The sequence below is a fragment of the Protomyctophum bolini genome (genome assembly GCF_963924005.1).
Source record: "Protomyctophum bolini genome assembly, chromosome: 7".
Taxonomy (NCBI): domain Eukaryota; kingdom Metazoa; phylum Chordata; class Actinopteri; order Myctophiformes; family Myctophidae; genus Protomyctophum; species Protomyctophum bolini.
Genome location: NC_137868.1, coordinates 36,768,447 through 36,781,309, shown reverse-complemented (window position 1 = coordinate 36,781,309; position 12,863 = coordinate 36,768,447).

The following is a 12,863-nucleotide window of genomic DNA, read 5'->3' as shown; positions in this document are numbered from 1 at the left end:
AAGCTATACACTTAAGATTATTCCATTAGAGGAATTTATTTTAATTGGACATCAGAGAGAGTCGAGGCTGCCTACTTCCACAGCGGACTGTCTGGCTTACTGAGGATTAATATCAGTTTCAAAGTTTTTCCTCCCCTCATTTTCTTATTCTATATTGCATGTCATTTCTCAGGCCTCTTTCTTTTTCATGCGTGATGAGCTGCACCCTAATACAATGTGCTTGCCTTTTTTTCCTCTTTTTTCTTACCTTGTTCAGGGAACTGACACCACAGCATGGGTGCCAGTCCTCGTCGTCACTAACAGTCTGTTACTGTGGTGTCTGTCTTTTGTAATCCACTTGATGATGTTGAGAATGAGATGGAGAAATGACTAATTTCCTGAATAATATACTTATACTGATGACAGATTCCACATCATGTCGCAATAAACAAGACATCCTTCAGTAATGAACCTTTTATATCTTAAGACTGTTTCTTCTGCCTTGTGCACTGCAGGCAACACTTGGACTTCAATTTAAAGGTGGATAGAGTCCGCACACCAGGATATACATGAGTAGATACAAAAATGTATTTATTTCATTCTTCTGACAAAGTTTGTATCCTAGGCTGTTGCAGGCCTTGTATTCAAAGTTTGAATTGAATAAAATTACAAAAGTACTGTGTCACGGGGCAGCCCGTGCCCTATACACACACACACACACACACACACACACACACACACACACACACACACACACACACACACACTGATTAAGGACATTGCACGCACGCACACACCACACAGACTGTGGGTAGTGGGGCAGACAGGTCCTATTATGTAATGTGACGTCAATACTGTTGATGTATGCATTTACAGGATGTACAAAATACAAATGAAATGATACACAAAGGGAGAACATTCAGTTTATTAACCTGTGTTTATTGCAACCTCAGTGTGTATGGCCTCTCCAGTGCTGGCACTTTAAGAAGGGGAGGAAGGTGCTGTGGAGGAGAGGGGTGTTCCCCCTTATGCTTTGAGTAATTGTCATGGAGTGTTCATTCTGATTTATACTTGTTTACTGGTAACACATTATTGAGAAGGTTTAGGTTACTGTGTATTCAAGGGGTTGTTGATGGAAGTGTTTATATTAGTGAAGTAATGTAATTGAGAAGCAATGTGCTGAGTGAGTCTGTGCCCAGTGGTAGGATCCACTCCTATATAAAGGAGGCTGCAGGGACAGGCGAGTCAGTTAGATGTGGGCCATGACACAGGTAACATCCCTGAGGGAGAGCTGCAGGGCCTTGTGTGAACAAGGTACAGCCTGAGAGAGCTCGTATCCATTTGGGGTTTGTTCATAGTGTTTGCTCAAGTGTTAATTTATTTTCTCAGTATTATTGTTATTGTTATTTTTCTGGTTTCACCCTGTTGAATCTGTTCTGGATGTTGGTGGAGGAGTTAAAGGAAAATAAAAACCCGTAACTAACATTTCTGACTGTTTTTGGAGCCTTGGCCGTTCGGGCAACTTCACATACTGTATAGTATTTGCTAACTAAAACTCATGTAATAACAAAAACAGTGATTGACAAAACGTTTTAGTTTACAGAAGACGATAACTAAATGAAGCTGTATAACAAATACGGTAGGATAGGGAACATATTAACCACAATCTATATATTTAGTATGTTCACTTGATTTACACAGTACGTTCCTCAGAAACATTTAAAATCTATACTGTGTACAACTGCTGTGATAAACCATGACAAAGACAAAATAAACTAAGTAACAGAATAATGAATTTATAGCCTCCAAACTGGTATTTATAAATGAATGAAATACATTAAAAAATATATGTTGCTTGCTTGCTTTATTACAGTCATTACAGAGAAGGGAATAACATTGAGTTAATTAGTTTCACTCATGATATGACCAAATTTCACAATTAAAAACGGTTTATAATGTTTTAGAAATATGAAATAAATGCAAGGGCTTAATCCAGTATCCAGGCAAGAGTCATGAGATCAATCAATCTTAACCGACAGGGATGAGACAGAGTCATAGCCATTAATCTAAATTAACCGACAGGGATTCAGCCAGATATCCAGAACCAGGTAATCAGGCAGTTCAGACATGAAGGTTCAGGAGTCATAATAAACATTAGAAGTCTTAGCTTGTAGACACAAATCTTATTTTATTTATTTGGTAAGTGACACGGTATTGTCACGGTAGTGTCTTCCACCAGTAGTGGAAGAAGTAAGGCTTTACTTAAGATGCTTTACTTAAGTAACAGTACCACAGTGTAGAAATACTCCCTTATTTAAAGCCCTGGCTGTAATCAAAATTTTACTTGAGTAATAGTACAAAAGTATTGGCATCATACTTAAAAGTAAAAGTCCTCATTGTGATTGGCCTATTTATTTTAAATCTTTAATGTTTCAAAATTCGTGAAACATTTAGAATAATTTGCCTTTTTTAACACAAATCTTCTCTTCTCGGGGTCCCTGGCACTAAGAAACATAATCGTTTGAGAACCACTGATTTAGACTGCATTTGTAGAATCGACCTCAGGTCTTAATGGGTGAGTCTGACCATGTGTCTGAAGTGTCATACAGGACTGTCCTGCTGCAATGGATCTATTCACCTGTCTGTTCATCCTGCTCTTCTCTTCTGGGTATAGGTCTGACCTTCATGCTGATGGACTTCAGGGAATAGAGGTGACTTTTCCAAGCATTCCACGTAACACCAATTTCATTATTTCTGTCATAAACTCCCCACATATAAAGTCCATTGGGATTTGAAACCGCACAATTGCCATACCAGTACCCTCCAAAACGTATTCCTGCACAATTTCCTGAACTATGATCTCGGTCTAGAGTGGAGAATTTGCGTCCATTGTGATAGCCCAGTGAGTCACCTGTGGAGAGAGTTAAAAACAGAAGGTAAGTGCAGTTCAACATTGACCACATCATCATCATCAGTTTAAAGGACAACCAAGGTTCATGTTTTAGGTTGTTGAAAGTAAAAGGTGAGTGTTAACTTTTTTCATTTGCAGCTTTATTTAGTTTTAAGGATTTTAGCTATTTTACGGGGGCATTCGAAGTGGATAAATACGTCTTTTTACAAAGATTTACGGCGATTTCTTTATTATTATTTATTATAGTCCTACTAGACCCCAGGAAATTACATCTGGCCACAAAAGATCACAGGATCTATTGAATGTGAAGGAGGAGGTGACAAACTGATGATTGAGCCAATATGACACAGTGCATCCCCCTAGGTTCCAGGTGTTCGTTCAGAACTGTGGCCAAATGTCATTTATTTTGGGGTCTAGTAGGACTATAGTAAATAACAATGAAGAAATCTCACTACATTTTTCTACAAAAACTCAAAAAGACATAATTAGCCACGTGTTAACTGAATGCCCCCGGCCCCTTGTCAAAAATAGATAAAAACGCTAAAATGAAAGAAAGCAGCAAATGAAAAGAATTTAACACTCATCTTTTACTACTCTACTAACAACCTAAAACATGAACCTTGGTTGAAAAAACTAAAGTTGTCCTTTAAAATAAAGGACAACTTTATTCGAAAATACATCACTTGGATGCAACTGGGACGTATCCTCAGTGATGTATCCCAAGGTCATCAGGGTTTCGGGTCTTGCGAACATCATAACCCTCACTCGGATGACCCAGCCGGGGTGATCAAGTCCCGACTTACGTCCCAGTAGCTACCCTCGATCAGACCCACTAGGGAAAGACCAGGGCCACACAATCTGTTGGATCCACTCCGGAACTACTCTGCCGGGACTGGGAGGCACAATTCTGGCATGTGGAGGAACTAGGCTCTGTGGGTTGACTCCTGTCCGAGCCCCTCCTATACAGTACGTCTCACCAGGTCCACTCCTGCTCTCACCAGGAGTACCGCCAGGACCTGTGCATTGCACCAGACTGGTGTGTATATATATAGAAAAATAAATGATGATGATGATCAATGATGATGATGATGATGAATAATCACCAAGAAAAGTATAGGATGCGGCAACATGGACATTCTTGGCCAATATCGATAGTGAAAATAACAATTTAGCTGATATATTTGTTTATTTTGTTTAGTTTTTGGTGTTATTATTTCCCCGTTTTGTGCCAGTGAAACAAATACATCTTCATTATAAGAAATACATGTTCAGAATCCACAGTTTGGTATAGGCTGCAGATAACATAGCCAGCGCAAAATTGATGCTTATCAACAACAGATAAATGTCGGTTTATGTCAGCTTTATTTCCTGATACCGATATTGACCAATGCTGGCAAATATAGTCTGTTACCATTATGTGGCAGATATATCTGTGAAGAATATAACTAAAGAAAATAATGGATAGTTGCAGGTAGCCATACATTTATTAATTTGTGTCTGAAAGCCAGTGGTGTAAAGTAACTAAGTACATTTACTTTAGTACCGCACTTAAGTACAATTTTGAGTATTTTCAATTTCAAATACTTTTACTTCTACTCTACTACATCTCAGAGGCAAATATTGTACTTTAGTTACTTTGATTATTATTACATTAATTACATTATTACCCACATCAGCACTCAGCCATTTGAAAATACCGATCTACAAGCTTACAATGCATCACACTGTGACACATTGTGAGCTTGTAGATCTGCTATTTTCTAAATATTTATTGAAAACTTTAAATGGGACATTCTGCACAGTGAGTTCTTTTGGTAAGTGCATTTTGATGCCAATACTTTTGTACTTCTATTCAAGTACATTTTGAATTCCAAACTTTTACTTGTAAAGGAGTAGTTCTAAATCTTTTGTCGAAATCACTCCTCTCCTATACTATATCAAACATACCTGCAGTCCCACCCTTGAAAAGATCAAAGTGCATTGTGTAGTCACGCTCCTCAGAGTTGATGTAGAAGTTGCTGTACTCAGCAGAAGCAGTGTTCCCACTGAAGTCCTCCATGTCCACTCTCAACTCACTTCTTTTGTAGGTCAGATAGTAGATGTTCTCCAGCCCTGCAGGACATGAAGACCAGTGGTGTTAGAAGTACCCAGATTATACAACAGGTAGTTCATAGGAAGCAATCTGATTGGTTTAACTCTCTACCCCCTGCGGTTCAAATCCAGCATTCCAGCTCAGTGGAATCACTACATAACGTTTGATTGATTGATTGATTGATTGATTGCATACTTTATTAACTGTTTCTAAACAGTACAGTGTTACAACTTTTCAAAGATTGTTAAAAGGACATTCTTTCATTTAATGTCAATTAAGAATTAAGTAAATATCTCTGCATCTGACAGCACATGTTATGCTTCTTACCTAGCCAGTATTCTCCATCAGCATTGCCAAAACCTCTCTTGTAATCGTCCCATAGTCTGGTAAATCCCACTGAGCCATCCACCCGTCTTTGAAAAACCTGTGGGGAAGTGAATAACAGAAAGACAGAGAGAGAGAGAGAGAGAGAGAGGCAGAAAAAGGGAAATATAGGGGATAGAAGTATGATGACTGAATGACATAAGCTCTGCTTGTCCAATATAAATAACATTGACTTGATGCTATTATTGAGTTTCAATTCAATTCAATTCAATTTTATTAAAGTGTCAAATGTTATAGACATGCATATCTCACATGTGTATATAAATAGTGTCAGTAGCCTATTGAAGCAGTTTAACTGACACTTAAAGGTCATATCATAAACAAAAGATGGAAGTACGAACTCTTTTAGTTTTCTGCAAAATGTCAGATACTGTCACTTCTTCAGAGACTGAGAAAGCTATAGTTAAAACTGCAGTAAGTGATATTTTATATTATGATAGTAATCATTGCTGTAGAGTACTATAGTGCTTTAAAGGGTCTCCCTGGTCTCCCTGTCTCTTCGACGTAAAACTTGGTTCAGGATACCGATTTGATCCAGAGAACTATAGAGGCTACAGGATAAGCAACTGAAACGTGGAAGTGATGACACAAAGTGAGAAACTGGAACACTATAGCATTGACGCTGATAAATGGGTAGGTAGTCTATCCTTATTGGCTGAAATTGGCAACTTGCCTGAAAATGTATTTCCTGTTTATTAAACAACTGGAGAGGGATGGGGAGTACGCTATTAGTAAACAAACACTCTCTATACTATAGTAATGATTGGTATCGGAATATATAGCAACATTTTATCAAAAATCAGACCCGTCTGAAGTGAGTGGTGCTGTACTGTACTGTACTGTACTGTACTGTACTGTACTGTACTGTACTGTACTGTACTGTACTGTACTGTACTGTACTACTGTACTGTACTGTACTGTACTGTACTGTACTGTACTGTACTGTACTGCACTGCACTGCACTGTACAATCCCTCCTCCCTGGCCTGTGTGTGTGTCTGTGTGTTAGGCTGTGCAACAGTGACACCTGTTGGTGTCACAACCTTTAACTTGTTGCCATGCAGTGCCACCCATGGATATGACTTGTTGTCACACACTTTAAATTCATAAAATAATAATAATAATAATAATAATAATAATAATAATAATAATAATAATAATAATAATAATAATAATAATAATAATGAGAAGAAGAATTTTAATCTGCATAATGCAGTTAGATGACATAACTGACATAAATTAAAACATTCTTACGGTCCATTTTCCTCCATCGGTGACCATGTCACAGTAGGCAGACACAGCAGTATCATCGTCAACAGGATAGATGTTATAGACCCCACTCAGAGCACTGCTGTCCAGGCTGTGGACGTCATCACAGTCCCTTGGCAGAGAACTCACAACCACCGGGCTCAGGACACACAGGAGGACCAACACTACGTCATACAATGGCTAGGATTTCAAATTGGACGGAAAGCAAAATATTTTACAATTTTTACAATTACACCATAACACAGTGGTTCTCAAATCTTTCCAGGGCAAGGACCCCCAGATTGATGATTATTTGACCACTGATAGCTAAACATATTTTGACCCCCATACAAGATGGCAAATTGTGAGCTCGTAGATCAGCTATTTTCAAACAACTTGCATATTGGGTTAAAGTGGTTAAACTGATTTTGATACTAGATTAACTAAATTGCTGGGGACCCCCTGGAAACCACTCACTCAAGGGCCCCTGCGGTGTCCCTGGCGCACTTTGAGAACCAGGTGACTATTATAACAACAATTAAGTTCACAGGACAACTTGCATACTGTAAATAGGCCTAGTCTCAACCCAAACTGAAATAGCTCTTCAATTAATTCAAGATTCTTTGTACGAAATTAAATAAGATTTGGTTATACTAGTAGTCAGCATAAGGATATCAAATGTCTAGTTTCCAACATGTCCACATTGCGGACCAGGGGCAATTCATGGCACGAGGTTAGATTTTATCTGGCCCACGGCTTCTTTCCTATTGGAAATGAACCTGGAAAGATAGACTATTTCTCAGTAGAATTTGTAAGGAATCCCACCTTGAATGTTGTTTCATAAATTTTGAAAGAAAAGCTATTTTTGTAAAGACCCTGTCATACCCGCTAATATTTGGCTACACTGCTAAATGAACAAAAGACAATTACATTTTCCATAAATATAATAGTAATGCAGTGCACAAATATGAAAAAGCACTTACATTTGGCTAATCTGAGCTGCCAACAAAAGACTATTACTATTGCACTGTACGGTATTGAATACTATGTACTGTGTTGGAATGTCACTTTTTGTGGTCCAGACAAGTATGGTACAGTATGAAGCTCTTTTATTCAAACATTGCCCCCTTTGAAAAATGTTAAAGCACCCCTGTCCCTGCATGCACTATAGTCAAATATATACAAATCCATCTTCTCTCAATATAGGTCAGTGAAATACTTCTTACCATGGTTCACCAGATGGTTCAGACAACAGGTCACAGGCTGAGTGTCCTTGGTGTGCTGACAAGGGTTCTTTATATACAGTATGAGGTTGTCACCGTGGTACGTACCAACCAAACATCTGTCAATGTCAACATGTTTCTGTGGAACTTCTATCGCTGAATTGGGTGGGAAAAGTTGGCGTTCATGCCAAAGGCTGAGAAACAAACACGTGGGAACTTAGCACCTGTGCACCAGAAGCAAGGGTATTAATAGTATTGCCCTTTTCATTCGTTGTTCGTTTTAGTTTTGGCTTTATAATTATTATTGTAATTATTGTTGACATCACGCCTCCATGTATGGTCATGCCTCATGACATCACGCCTCCATATATGGTCACGCCTTCGTCGCCTCGTGAAATCACGGCTCGTGACACGTAACGCCACCATATATGGAGATATGGCTAGACCAGAGTTCTCAACAGGCCCGAAAATTAAAATTAATTTGTTTTCGCCGGCTTCCGGGTGCGGCTGCACTAATGACTTTGGGGCAGGCCCGTCTAGAGTTTGAATGGGAGACATTGAAGAGGAAGGATGGATGGGGAAGGATCAACAGGAATGTCTGAACAGGTTCTGAAATTATCCATATATGGAGATCTAAGGGTTTGAGGTTTGAGGTCAGATAGAGTTGCTGGCCAATAGTGATGCCATCAGGGATGTCCATATATGGGCTTAACTTCGACAGCAGGTCGCATCTACTTTGACATCAGGGTCTCCAAATCTCCATCCCTGATGTCACATGATGTCACGAGACCTGGGTACAGTATATGGTGCCCGACACACACTGGTGCCCGACACACTGACGGGAAATGCTCGATTCCATTATTTGTATTTTTATTCAGTTTATAGTGGGCTGTCACTGTGTGAATTTTGGAATGTAAAATGTGCGTAAAGCACTTTGGATAAAGGTGCTACAGACATGTTTTAACTATCTTTTTTGTATCATTGTTTGTTGCTTGATGTTTGAATGTTTATGGACAACAATGGAAACAAGCCTTTGGCTCTTTATTGTGTGATTATCCATTGCCTTCACCCCTGTCAAACTGTGTGTGTGTCTCTGTGTGTGTGTGTGTGTGTGTGTGTGTGTGTGTGTGTGTGTGTGTGTGTGTGTGTGTGTGTGTGTGTGTGTGTGTGTGTGCGCGTGCGTTCGTGCGTGCGTGCGTGTGTGTGTGTCTTTTTTTTGGTTGAACGATAAGGTATAGGCCGAAGCTCAAAGCGTATTAATGCCTATGCTTAATACATAGTACTTTTAGTACTTTTCCCACCACTGCCACTGCCTACTTTAAGTTGAGTTGAGTTTAATGCAAGACACATTTTTCACTAAACTATGCTATGGCAGCTAACCTATAGTTGGGGGAGTGTTTTTCTGCTTCAACAAGTTTCAAAGAGAAGTAAAAAGATGACTCAAACGGTACTGTAACTGGCCACATATATGCATATAAAATAGAATTAAAACAAACTATATATATATTTTAAAGTCATTCTGGCTGGAATCCCCCCCTGCGCACCCCGACACACACGCATGCATGCAAAGTTGGCTTGGTGTGTGTCAACTTTGTGAGAATCCAGTGAGTGTATACCAACTGGACTCAAGGCCTTGTTTGTTCTGTCCAACTTATCATCATCGACCTCTGATTAACACTAAAGGAATTCATAGCACATACAGTACTTAACTCGACCTTGGCACTATAAGGCACTTGTTGACTTTTAGGCCCTTCGCATTTAGTCCAGTTCTCAGTGTGTGTTTTTGACTGTTAAAGCGTGCCGTCTCAAGCGGACTTGAGCCACCGGAAGCACAGCCGAGTGACCTTAGGTGAGCGAGTCGCCGTGCCGAACGTTGTGAAGTCCGCTTGAGCCAACTCAGTGGCACTTGTAGCGGTAGAGTAGGTAGATTTACAAATCGTAAATCATTCATTATATTCCCGAGAACTTTGTCATATTGTGACTTTTTTGCCATCCGGAGCACTGCCAACTCAGAGTAGCATGGTTTGGGTGTGGTATATTGTGGTAAACTCACTGGGAGCTGACGGTGTGCTCTGCTGCATTCCACATCAGTGATCCACCTCCTATAGGGTCTGTAGCGCATTGTGAAACGAAGATATATCCCACGCTCTGTTTGATGCCAACAATCAGGAGAACAGGATGTTCAAGAGCTTCACTGTTATTTCATCACTATGCAAATAATTCTCATACATATAATTTTTAAATTATAGGCCTATTGTTGTATATGGTTTGTGTTGCTGTTGCACAGTCCGATGAATAATTTCTCACTACTAACATTCCACTCAACTCACTTGCAGTGACAAATAAACCTTCTTTATGATGATTTTTGTATATTTGTGTTTTGGACATTTACTATGAAAGCCATGAATAAAAGTTATTTTTTCCCATGGAGACTGGAGTCATCTTATCATTCTACAGTAAAGTCAAAGACTGGAGTCATCTTATCATTCTACAGTAAAATATTCCTATTTTCAATTAGTGCCACGTATCCAAGACTTACTGATGCATGTGTCCCTAGAGATGACATTAGGGAACGACAGTTTTCTACCTCTGGTCTGCTTTGAGGCAGGATTCCAGAGAAGAAGAAGAAAGATATAACCTCATTGTCAGCTTTGTACTAGCAGTGCATGGCCGGCAAACTGTGTTATTCTGGATCGGACTAGTGAAGAAACATGTTTCTCTCATTTCTTTGAAAGTGTCCATGTCTCGGAGCCTGACCTCACAAGTAGGCCTATGCATGCAAATAAAGGTGATCTGTACTGAGACAAGACACCTGGAGTACAACTGACACAACACTTTAGCCTCTGTCAACCACCATAATACAGTGGAGTCAGTCAGTAAAGATGAGTAATTATGAACTGCATTGTATAAATTAAAATTTACAACAGACTTGTACTATGAAATCTTCCGGTCGTTGGTCGCTACCGGATCTCGCCCTTCCTGGAGAAATGCAATTCAAAGTACTTTACATTCAAGTTTAAAACACAAATCAAATCTGTGGGTGCCCAAATACCTACAAAAATAATTTACTAATTGGGGGCTCCAATGGCCTAGTTGTTAAGGCACATACCACATACCTGTATAAGCTCCGAGCCCGACGACCTTTGCTGCAACTGTAGTACTGTACTATTAAAGAAAATCCCAAAAAGTATATAAAAAAATAACTTGGTGCTACAGAGCCGAACCGACTTTTATTCGGCTCTAAAAAAGGAGTGTGAATCGCGCCTATAAGTCCTACGGCTATGGACCAGAGCTAAGGTCTATGTGCTATGACCAGGGCTGTGTTTATCCACAGGCAAGCTGATTGCAATTGGAATTGCAATTAGGGGCCCCGGCTCCGCCAGCCCAATGGCTAATTTGGCCCTGGCTGTACCTTGAGATGGCACTATGGCAGTACGTACACCTGTGTCACATTTCTAATGAGATAACTAATCTGTAGCACCGTCTCTGTCTGAAATGATGCTGCTGTTAACTGCAGGTTAATGATCCAAACTTGCCAGTTGTTCTATACCTGAATTTTCAGTTTGCCAACTTCTATGTTGAAGTGTTTTCTGTGTGACAGTGTCATGGCTGAAAGTAACCACTGAGTGCCGCTATAGAACCAATTATATCCTTTCCTCACAAATGCAAGAAGTACAGTAACAGCAAATATAATTATGTACATTTATAATGGATCAAAGTTAGCAATGCTCAGCATTATGTGCAGCAGACAGTGTTGAACACGTAGCCTAACAAAATAAAGCTAAATTATAATTTGTTTTTAATCATTTGTTTGATTGGCTAGTGTTAACTAATTTGTGGTATTGTACTGTATGTTAAAGCCCTATCGAAGGTTTTTCCTCCTATTTAGAAGAATATTTTCTCAGGGAGGATTCATAGTCATAGACAGTTGATGTCAGAATCACCTTGTTTTTTCACTATTATTTAGTTATGACACACATACTTGATGTCAAGGATATTTTTTCAATGATCAGTGTGTTTTCTTACAATACTACTTTTATAAACTTTGAGGCTACATACATATGTTTTTATTTATTTATCATTGAGCATTCATATATTTCTACATTTACATAAATGTTTTATTTGGGACTAGTACCTTAAAGAAGCAGACACAGATTTGCCATTCCATGCATTTTATTTAATCAATCAAAATACCATTTAATTGTTTAAACATTGTTAATGATTAGTTATACCTAATCATTAGATTAATCATAGCATATTTATGAATCCTACACACCAAAAACAAATCATCATTTTTGTCATCATCATATAAAATGTAAGCAAATGGAATTATATTGGAATCATTTAAAGATGTCCACTGGTTCACTCCACTAGCTTGTCCCCTAAAGATCCAATGGAAAGAGAAAACAAAACAAAAACAAATGTTATCAACTTTAATTATATTGAGATGTCAACACAAATAAAATAAAATAAAATAAAATATTATTATTATTGTTATTATTGTTGTTCTTGATACTCACAGCTGATTGGTCCAATGGTGATGGGTTTGAAGGATGTGGAAATGGAGCGACGCCGCCTCCCTGAGCAAACCTGAATGGTGAAGGAATAGCAGTAAGCACACAGTTTGCTACTGACTTAACTGTCTGGTGTGAAACAGCAGTGTGGAAAGAAAATGTGAAACTTACAGGAGAACATGAGGAGGCTCTCTGGTCACACAGGTGGAGGCTGCAGTGAAGGTAGATATCTCTGTAGTCTCCATGGAACAGGAAGAGCAGGGCAGAGAAACGAGCCTGTAGGGAAGAGCCGCTCTCAACCACTGACACCTGACGACGGTCGGTAGGACACCTGAAGAAAATACATCACTACTATTTCATCCCTCATTCTTCATTAATTCATTAATTTACTTATTCATTTATTGTTTTGAAGGATTGCCATTTTACATTCACACACTAATAATAATAAGCACCTCAAGCACATCATAGTTTGCCACACTCCCACCCAATTAACCGTCTCTTTAATTTCTTGTT